The sequence below is a fragment of the Mesocricetus auratus genome, unplaced genomic scaffold, assembly GCF_017639785.1.
Source record: "Mesocricetus auratus isolate SY011 unplaced genomic scaffold, BCM_Maur_2.0 Super-Scaffold_100014, whole genome shotgun sequence".
Taxonomy (NCBI): Eukaryota; Metazoa; Chordata; class Mammalia; order Rodentia; family Cricetidae; genus Mesocricetus; species Mesocricetus auratus.
The window spans coordinates 4,308,708-4,318,147 of NW_024429197.1; positions in this window are offsets into that span (position 1 = coordinate 4,308,708).

Genomic DNA, 9,440 nt, shown 5'->3' on the forward strand with positions numbered 1-9,440 from the left:
CAGGCCTGGCTCTGCTTCCTGAGGTCATAAGATGGGGTGGTGTTGGTGTAAAAGTGGCCTGTCCACCCTAGGCTTCTGTGTCCAAACACTTGTTCCCAAGTTAATGGTGCCCTTTGGTGAGGTTGTGGTGCCTGGCTGGTGGAGGTGGGCCCCTGAGGGCAGACCCTACCTCTGATGCCATTGTCTCAGCTCTCGCTGCCATGACTTCCCCCATGAAGGACTGTATCCCAAATCCTCCTTCCCTTCATTGCTTCTGTCAGATATTTGGTTATGGTGAAAAGTGTTTAATACGTGTTCTTCTCAAGTTACTAAAGTAGTTCAGATGTATGTAGCATGTATGTTCTTTTGTAGTGCTAGGGATCATACCCAAAGTTTCACAGATACTCAGAGTACTGAACCACCCCCTGGTCTTTGCTTTTCTTTTGTTTTAAGACAGGTATAGTCCAAGCTAACCTCAGCTTTCCAAGACCTAGTGTGACCCTTTTTCATGAGGCAGGGCACAGGGTCTAACTCTAACTCCAGCTGGCTGGAAGTCACTATGCAAACCAGGCAGTCTCTGTAGACCAGGCTGGCCTCAAACTCACAGAGATCCTCCTGCCTCTGCCTCCCGAGTGCTGGGATGAAAGGTGTGGGCAACACCACCGCCCCAAACCAGACAGTCTCAAAACTAGAGGTCCACCTGCCTCTGACACCTGAGTGCTGAGGGAAGGCCTGGGTCACTACACCTAGCCACCACTTTTTAATTTTTTTAATCTTAGATTTAGTTTATTTTTATGTGTATGAAAATTTTGCCTGTATGGATGGATGTGTACTACATGTGTTCCTGGTGCCCACTGAGGTCAGAAGAATGCCAACACTCCGGAGGTTGAGGCAGGAGGATCACCAACTCAAGGTCACCCTTAAATACATAGCAAGTTCCAGGCCAGCCTGGAATATTTTTTTAATTATATGTATCTGTGTGTGGGCATATGCACGTGAGTGTAGTCACCCACAGAAATCAAAAGAGGGCATTGGATCCCATGTAACTCCAGTTACAGGCAGCTGAGGGCTGGCATGTGAGTGCTGGGAACTGAACTCAGATCCTCTGGGAGAGCACCAAGGACTTAACTGCTGAGCCGTAGCTACAGCCCCAGATTTTTTTTAAAGAAGCATATACCAGAGAATGAAAGAATCTTTGGAGTCTTAGAAACTTCCAGTTATTGGGACATAAAGTAGAACTGAATGGAAGGGGTGAATCCGTTGACTTCTTTTGAAGATAGAAATATGTGATTTGTAATAAAGAGGCTTAGAGCCTTGACTGCAGAGCTTAGAGCAGCCCTTCCCACCACTCAGCATCTTGACAGAACATCAAGGTGGGGAGGCTGGAGACTGGCAACCATCGATTTAGTACAGCCCAAGGCTGTGATGCCAAGAGGATCCTTTTTTTAAAGATTTGTTTATTATGTATACAGTGTTCTGGCCTGTAGATGGTTGTGAGCCACCATGTGGTTGCTAGGAATTGAACTCAGGACCTCTGGAAGAGCAGCCAGTACTCTTAAGCACTGAGCCATCTCTCCAAACCGCCAAGAGGATTCTTTACTCTGAGGTTTATCACAATCATCTTGGGGGGTTTGTTTTGATTTCCTAATAGGTACCTGAGAGGACTCCCAGCTGCCTTCTGCTTTACCAGAAGTGTTTGTATCCTGTCCATCTGGGGGGTCCTGTTCAGAGATGTAGAAAGGCCTCTCACATGTGGGCCAGCTGTTGGAGTTTTTATATGCACATCTGGGGAGAATTCACATTCGGTGAATTAACTGGGCCAGCCAGCCAGCCGGCAGGGTTGGGTTAGACTGTATGATATACCCCAGGCTGATTCTCACCTTGAACTTGGGTTAAGTAGCCCCTGTCTTTCCAGGTGATATTCTCCAACACACCATCAAAAGCTGGGCTTTGAGCTTCCTGTTGTGTGTTCCCATGGAAACCATGCACTTTGTACTCCTTATCTCCCTACTGCTCCATTGGCTCCTTGAGGTGGGACTATGAGTCACTCCCTAGCCATTAATGTAGTTCCTGAGACACTGTCCAGTGCTACAAATGGAGCCTGTCAAGCGGTGACCCAGGAAAAAACTCCAGTCATCCAAGACATGAACTGTGGTCAGCTCCACTTCCTCCCGTCCCTCTTTCAGACAAGACATTGCAATGGTCCCAATGAAACTCTGCCCAAGAGCTTATAAAGTGATGGAACTGAGAGACAATCTGGTGTAAGGCTGGGACAAATGATGAGAGCAACTGTGGTCCCAGGTACAGGAGGCTGAGGCTGGATGATAGCAAAGTGCTTGAGTTCAAGGTTAGCCTGGGCAGCATAGAAAAGAGTCTGTCTCCTTATGACAAGACACTAAAAATAACAACAAATTCTAAGCAATATAAACTTGGAAACAGGGCTGGAGAGATGGTTCAGTGGTTAAGAGCACTGGCCGCTCTTCCAGAGGTCCTGAGTTCAATTCCCAGCACCCACACATGGTGGCTCACAAACATCCGCAATTTGATCTGGTTCCCTCTTCTGTCTTGCAGACAAAATACTGAATACATAATAAAAGAAACAAAAAATTAAATATCATTTATGATGATAACATTAGAAAATATGTGAACCGGGCATGGTGGCATATGCCTTTAATCCTAGTACTCTGCCTCAGAAGCATGTAGATCTCCTTGACTTCAAGCCTGCCTGGTCTACAGGACAAATACTAGGCCAGCCAGAACTATACAGTGGGACCCTGTCTCAAAAAAAAAGTTGCTCTAGCAGAGGCCCTGGATTCAGGGTTCAGTTTCTGGCACCCACATGGTGGCCAAAACATTATGTAACTCCGTTTCCAGATTGTCTAAAGCCCCCTTTCTAGCTTCATAGGCACTAACATGGACACAGTGCACAGATATATGTGCAGACAAACACACACACACACACACACACACACATCAGTGGTAAAACATGGAAGGGATGCAATCAGATGGTGCTTGGGGGAGGAGGCGATACACCAGAGTCCAGGAGTGTTGATTCCAGTACCTCATGTCTCCCTGATACACATCTGAGACGCTCTCTTTGTAGCTCCCAATGGATCAATAAATGTCTGCACTGCTAAATGTCATTGGGATGGCTATTAAAGTGTGGTGTTTTTACTGATCTTTGTAGATAGAGTGGGGAGGCTGGACAGGGGCCCTGGAGCTCCCTTCCTGGTAAGCCAGGCTTTGAACTGAACACTCCATCTTTCTTTCACTCCTCTACCTCAGCCCAAAGGAAGAGGTGTTTCGAAGGTGATCAGACTGCAGGTTTCTGTGTCTCTTGCTCTCTGCACACCTGCTGCTGTGACTTACCGCAGAGCCCCATCGTCGGTGATGTCAGATACGTATGACACCTTTGATCTTTATGTCCCCATCATTCCCAAGCACTCAAGTTAAAATGGCAACCATGTCCTCCAGTTTGCCATCCCAATGTCTTTTACGGTGCCGAAATGTACGGATCTGCCTTCTCCGTCAGCATGTTCCTTCCAGTCATGACATCTGTTGTGATTTTTAGCCTGAACTCTCTTGGCTCTTAAAGACTCTATGTTAGCGGGGGAAGCTGAAAGATCAGAGAAACAAAACAGCCAGCCACTAGAGTGTTCTTACCTCTACTGGATCCTCAGACCAAAGGGACGATGCTGTCTCTAGGAATCCTCAGACTGAATGCATTCTCAGACTGTCTAGACTGCAATGAGCTCCTGTCTCCTCCTGCCATATAGTCCTCACTCTACCCAGCCATATCCCTTCCTGTCTCCACCTCCTTAGTGCTGGGATTAAAGGCGAGAGACTCCAAGTGCTGGGATCGCCTTTGTGTGAGTTCTCTTTCTCCTTTAGACTGGATCAATTTCGTGTAGCTCAGGGTGGCCTTGAACTAACAGAGATCCATCTGTCTCTGTCTCCCAAGTGCTGGGAGTAAAGGTGCATGCCACCACGGCCTGGCCTCTATCACTAACTAGTGTGGCTGCTGGGATTAAAGGTGTGAGCCACCATGGCCTGGCCTCTGTGGCTAACTAGTGTGGCTAGCTTTGCACTGCCATCTTCAGGCCGGCTTTATTTGTCATAGCATAAACAACAAATCACCACAAGGATTCAAGTGAGAAATGTCTCCAGTTGGCTCAAATATATAAACACTCAATACCCCCGCTGGTGGCACTGCTTTGGGACAAGGTGCCAGAGGAAATCCCTCCCTAGGAGTAGGATTTGAGAGTTCTTAGACTTGACCTGCTTCAGTTTGCTCTCACTGCCTGATGTTCCTGGTCAAGGATACAAGCTCTCGGCTCCCTGCTCCTGCCACCACTCCTGTCCCCCTGTGCCCCGCTCCCACCATTCCCTCTTAGCCTTCTGGAACCATAAAGCCAAAATGGACTCTTTTGTAAATTGATTTTGTCATAGCACCAGAAAAGTAACAGATACCGTCTGCTCTGTGTCTCTCTTACCTAAATAATCACAACTTCATCCTCCCTGCAACCATGAAGGAGCAGATGGCAGAACCTCCTGTCATATCCTGGTGTCCTCGTCTGTCAAATGGGGATGTGATACTTCCCATGTACAGCTGTCACTCAGTAACATAGGCCACACCAGGAGTGGTGGTGCACACCTGTAATCATAGAACTCGGGGCTGAAGCCAGGCCTGCCAAGGCTAAATGCCCTTTCTTTAAAAAAATTGTATGTGTACTAGTGTGTGTATGTTTGTTCGTGCTCAGCATTATAGCTACAAGTTGAAGATATAGCTCAGTGAGACAGTAATTGCCTAATGTGTGCAAGGTCCTGTTTTGGATTCATAGAGCCACAAACAACAGCGAAAACACCCAAACAAGCAAAAAAGGGAATTTATAGCAAGATGAAAGCACATACACACAAAAAAGAAGAAAAATAGCCTAGAAACAACTGCTGCTTTCCTTTTAGAATATAAACCCATCTTTTTCTGTCACACATATATGCATAATTTACCATAATGAGCTTATGCAGCAACACAGGTTTTTAAGTTGCTTTTTCCTTAGCCAATAACTCATCGTGGTTACTTTGCACATTAGGGATTCTCCCAGGGCAGAATGTTTAATGGTTTCTCAGTACCTATTTATGGAAGCATCTTGGAGGGGTGGTGAGATGGCTCAGCAGGTAAAAGCATGGACTCTGCAAGTCTGACAGCCTGAGTTCAAATCCCCGGAGAACCTAGTGAAAGGAGCCTTCTGATATGCCCTCACCTCTGCACACCACTTTATACACACACACACACACACACACATATCTATACACACATACACACATATATACACACACATATACATGCATACATATATGTACAGACACACACAAACACACACACTTATACACACACACACACAACAACTATTACTACTAATAAGTGGCCCCAACAGTGTTGCACTATTGTTTTCTTCTCAGAATCACCAAGTATCTTTGTATGCTCCCCTTCATTTTAATTATTTTCTGAGGACCCATGAGTATAATAACTCAGTATCAGAAGAAGAGTGTGTGGTCTGTCTTTTGTTTTGTTCTGTTTTGTTTTTTTGAGACAGGGTTTCTCTGTGGCTTTGGAGGCTGTCCTGGAACTATCTCTATAGACCAGGCTGGCCTCAAAGTCACAGAGATCCAACTGCCTCTGCCTCCCAAGAGCTGGGATTAAAGGCATGGGCCATCACTGCCTAGCTTGTGGTCTGTCTTTTTGCTCTCCCTTCGACAAATAGCCACAACTCCACCAGCACTGTGTGAGCATGCCCTAACTACTACTATCGCTGCTGCTGCTGCTGCTGCTATTACTACTTTCTGGACATGAAGATGATTGTGAAAAAAGAAAGACATAAGTATTCACTAAAGGCCACCCCACGCCAGCTGTGTTTATTTGTTGAACTCCATCTCCATGTCCATGGACCAAACACCCACAGTCCTTTAGATTTGTAGTTTATATAGTGCATCTTTCAACACCCTGAAACTTTGACCCAGGTTGTAGCTGAAGGAAAGAGGGTTTCTGGTAAATACAGTTTCCAGTTGGGAACCCCAAGCCAAATCTCCCCATCCCTCTTCCTGGAGTGGACCACCTCTGTGGTTAAAACCGCTGGCAATCTATCAAAAAGGGAGGCGGGTTGACTTGGAGCTGAAACCGTAAGTGCTTATAAGAAATGAAAGACATGGTTTGGGGTGAAAAAGTCACGTTTCCGGGTACAAAGGCAAAACCACTAATAACCCAAGGATTCCGTGTTCTGTCTGACCTGTTCTGATGCTGTCACCATGGCAATGGTCTCCATAAACAGCTACAAAATAACCAGATGAAAAGGAAGGAGAAACATCAACCCTGGCGATCTGGAGTTATTTTAGGGACCAAGGCACTGTCACGTGGGGGTAAATATGGAATGCAGAAACTGTTCTTTTAATAACCATCCTCCCTTCCTTTTGTGAGGTTGGACAAAGGTCTGGCAGATCACAGAAAGAAGCCTGGGCCCTCTTAGGGTTCAGAAAGTGCAGCCAAAAGAACTGAAATAAAAGGGTACAGACACCCGAGTCTTCACACACCCTCCGCCTGGGACACTCAGCTGAGCCTTGTGTGGAGTCCAAGGGTGGAACAAGGCTAATGTTCTTTGGAAAAGAGGCTGGGTCTGGGACTCTAGGGAACTGGATTTGGTTGCCTGCCCCGACCTTGATTCCTGGGCCAGCGGCAGTGATGGAGGGAAGCGTCTTCAAGCCACACCATGTCTCTGGGACCTCTGCATCTGCTGCAGATTCCTTCGCCACTCCTGGTCTCATGCTATTCTCTTTGAATCCCTGACTCAGCGAGCTCCAGTACAAAGAGCAGACCCAGCTATGTGTTTTTAATGCCAAGAAGGAAAAAAAAAAAACCCTTCAGGCAGTATGCTTTGAGACCCTGAATTCTTCACTGACCCTGAATCACTTCTTCTTCCAACTTAACCCCTTGCTCCCTTCTCCTCCAGACTGTTAAATTGAAGAGCCTAACACAAGGCCAATGTCCTGTACTGGCCAATAGAAACTGAATGCAAAAATCTCCTGCCTATCCTAAAATGGACATGTCTCCAGCCGGCCTGTGACTGTGGCTATCTGTTCATTTAGTCAACAAGCATTTATTGAACACCTCCTAGGACTCCATAAGGAATGGAGCTATGGAGATAAGCAGGGTCCTGGGAAGGAGCGCTCTCTCTCTCTCTCTCTCTCTCTCTCTCTCTCTCTCTCTCTCTCTCTCTCTCTCTCTCTCTCTCTCTTCTCTCTCTCTCTGCCTCCAGCAGTAAGGATTGAACCAAGGACCCCAAACATGTTAAGCAATCTCTCCACAAACACCTTTTTTGGGACAAGGTCTCACAGTATGTCCCTGGTTTGTCTGGAACTCATTACAAACTCATAGATATCTTCTGGCCTCTACCTCTCAAGTGCTAGGATTAAAGGCGTGCACCACCACACCTGGTTTCACTTTTTTTAACCTTGGTTTTTTTTTTTTTTTTTTGGTTTTTCGAGACAGGGTTTCTCTGTATTGTTTTCGAGGCTGTCGGTCCAGCCTGGCCTCGAACTCACAGAGATCCGCCTGCCTCTGCCCCCCGAGTGCTGGGATTAAAGGCGTGCGCCACCACCGCCCGGCTTTAACCTTGTTTTTATGGAGCTATACAGTTTTCTCCACTCTCTTTCCCTCCTCCCCTCTCCCCTTTCACCCTCCCTCACGCCCCCAATGCTCCCAGTTCATTCAGGAGATCTATTCCTAGGCAGATTGATGTCTGCCTCTCCTAGGGTCCTCTTTGTTGCCTAGGTTCTCTGGTGTTGTAGTCTGTAGTCTGGTTGTCCTCTGCTTTATGTCTAATATCCACTTATGAGTGACTGCATATTATATTTGTCTTTCTGGGCCTGGGTTACCTCACTCAGGATGGTATTTTCTAGTTCTGTCTATTTCCCTGCAAATTTCAAGATGTCATTTTTTTTCTTTTTTTACCACTGAGTAGTACTCCATTGTGTAAATGTACCACATTTTCTTTATCCATTCTTTGGTTGAGGGGCATCTAGGTTGTTTCCAGGTTCTGGCTATTACAAATAATGCTGCTATGAACCTAATTGTGCAAATATCCTTATGGTATGCATATGAATCCTTTGGGTACATGCCCCAAAGTGGAATTGTTGTGTCTTGTGGTACTGGTTTAGCTTTTTATTTTTAGACAGGGCCTCAGCCTCTGAAATACCTGGGATTACAGACTTGTACAATCAGACCAGACGGAGACCATATTTTTAAATAAACTGTAGGGGTTGGTCCTCTTCTTCCATCACGTGAGTTCCAGCTGGAACCCAGGTCATCAGGCTTGGCAGTGGGTGCCTTTACCTGCTGCACCATCTCACCAAGCCGGGACCTTATATTCTTGATGGGGATTACACTCTTGTCTGAGTACTGTGTGCAGTTTGTTACCACACATCTTCCTCTGACATTTGGACACAGACAGCACTACTTCCATAGGGGCTGTAGAGATGGATGAGAAGTTAAGAACACTTGCTGCTCTCTAGAGGACTGGAGTTAATGTTCTCAACACCCACGTCAGGCAGCTCATAACCATCTGTAACTCCAGCGCCAGGGATTCAACGCCTTTGTCCTCTGCAAGCACCTACACTCACACCCCCCACACACACCTATGTGTAACTAAAAACAACACAGATAAATCTAAAAAGATCGCATTTATCCCTCCCTGTGTTTATTTTCCTTTCTTGCACACTGTGGCTGTGCCATCTATCTTCCCATGACTAAATGCAGCCTCTTTGAGGATACTTCTTCCCTGGGATCCCATTGCTTGATCCCTGGCATGTAGAGCCTTCCTCAGCACCCAGCAGGTGTCATAGTCTGTTCAAGTGTCCTGAACCAATGCAAGCCGTGGCGGCGCACGTCTGTTATCCCAGCAGACCAAAGTGATCCATTTGAGATGTAAGTCAAGTGGCACAGTGGGTAGAGCACTTGCCTAGCATGCATAAAGCCCTGGGTTCAAACCCCAACACTGCATTAAAAAAAAAAGGCCGGATGCTGCAGGCCTCTCATCCCAGCACTTGGGCAGCAGAGGCTAAAGGATCAAAAGTTCAAGGTCATCCTAGGGAGTTCTAGGCCAGCCTGAACCCTGTCTCAAAACACCTAAAAAGGAAATGTAAATAGATATCTGTGAATTCTAGTGAGAGTAATAGATTTCTTAATGTGCTGACAGGCAAGTGCTTGGGATAAATAAAAATCACAAGGTGCAGAAGAAATGCCTTTCCCAGCAGGCATGTGGAATAGAACAGTGTTTATGCGAAAAACAGGGAAGAAACTCATTACGATGTCCATAACCACGTGATGAGATTTCCAAAGATGTTTCTCTCTAGTTGCTAATCTTGCTGTAATACAGACAAACTGCTTTTGCAATTTACAGATTTCAAATGAA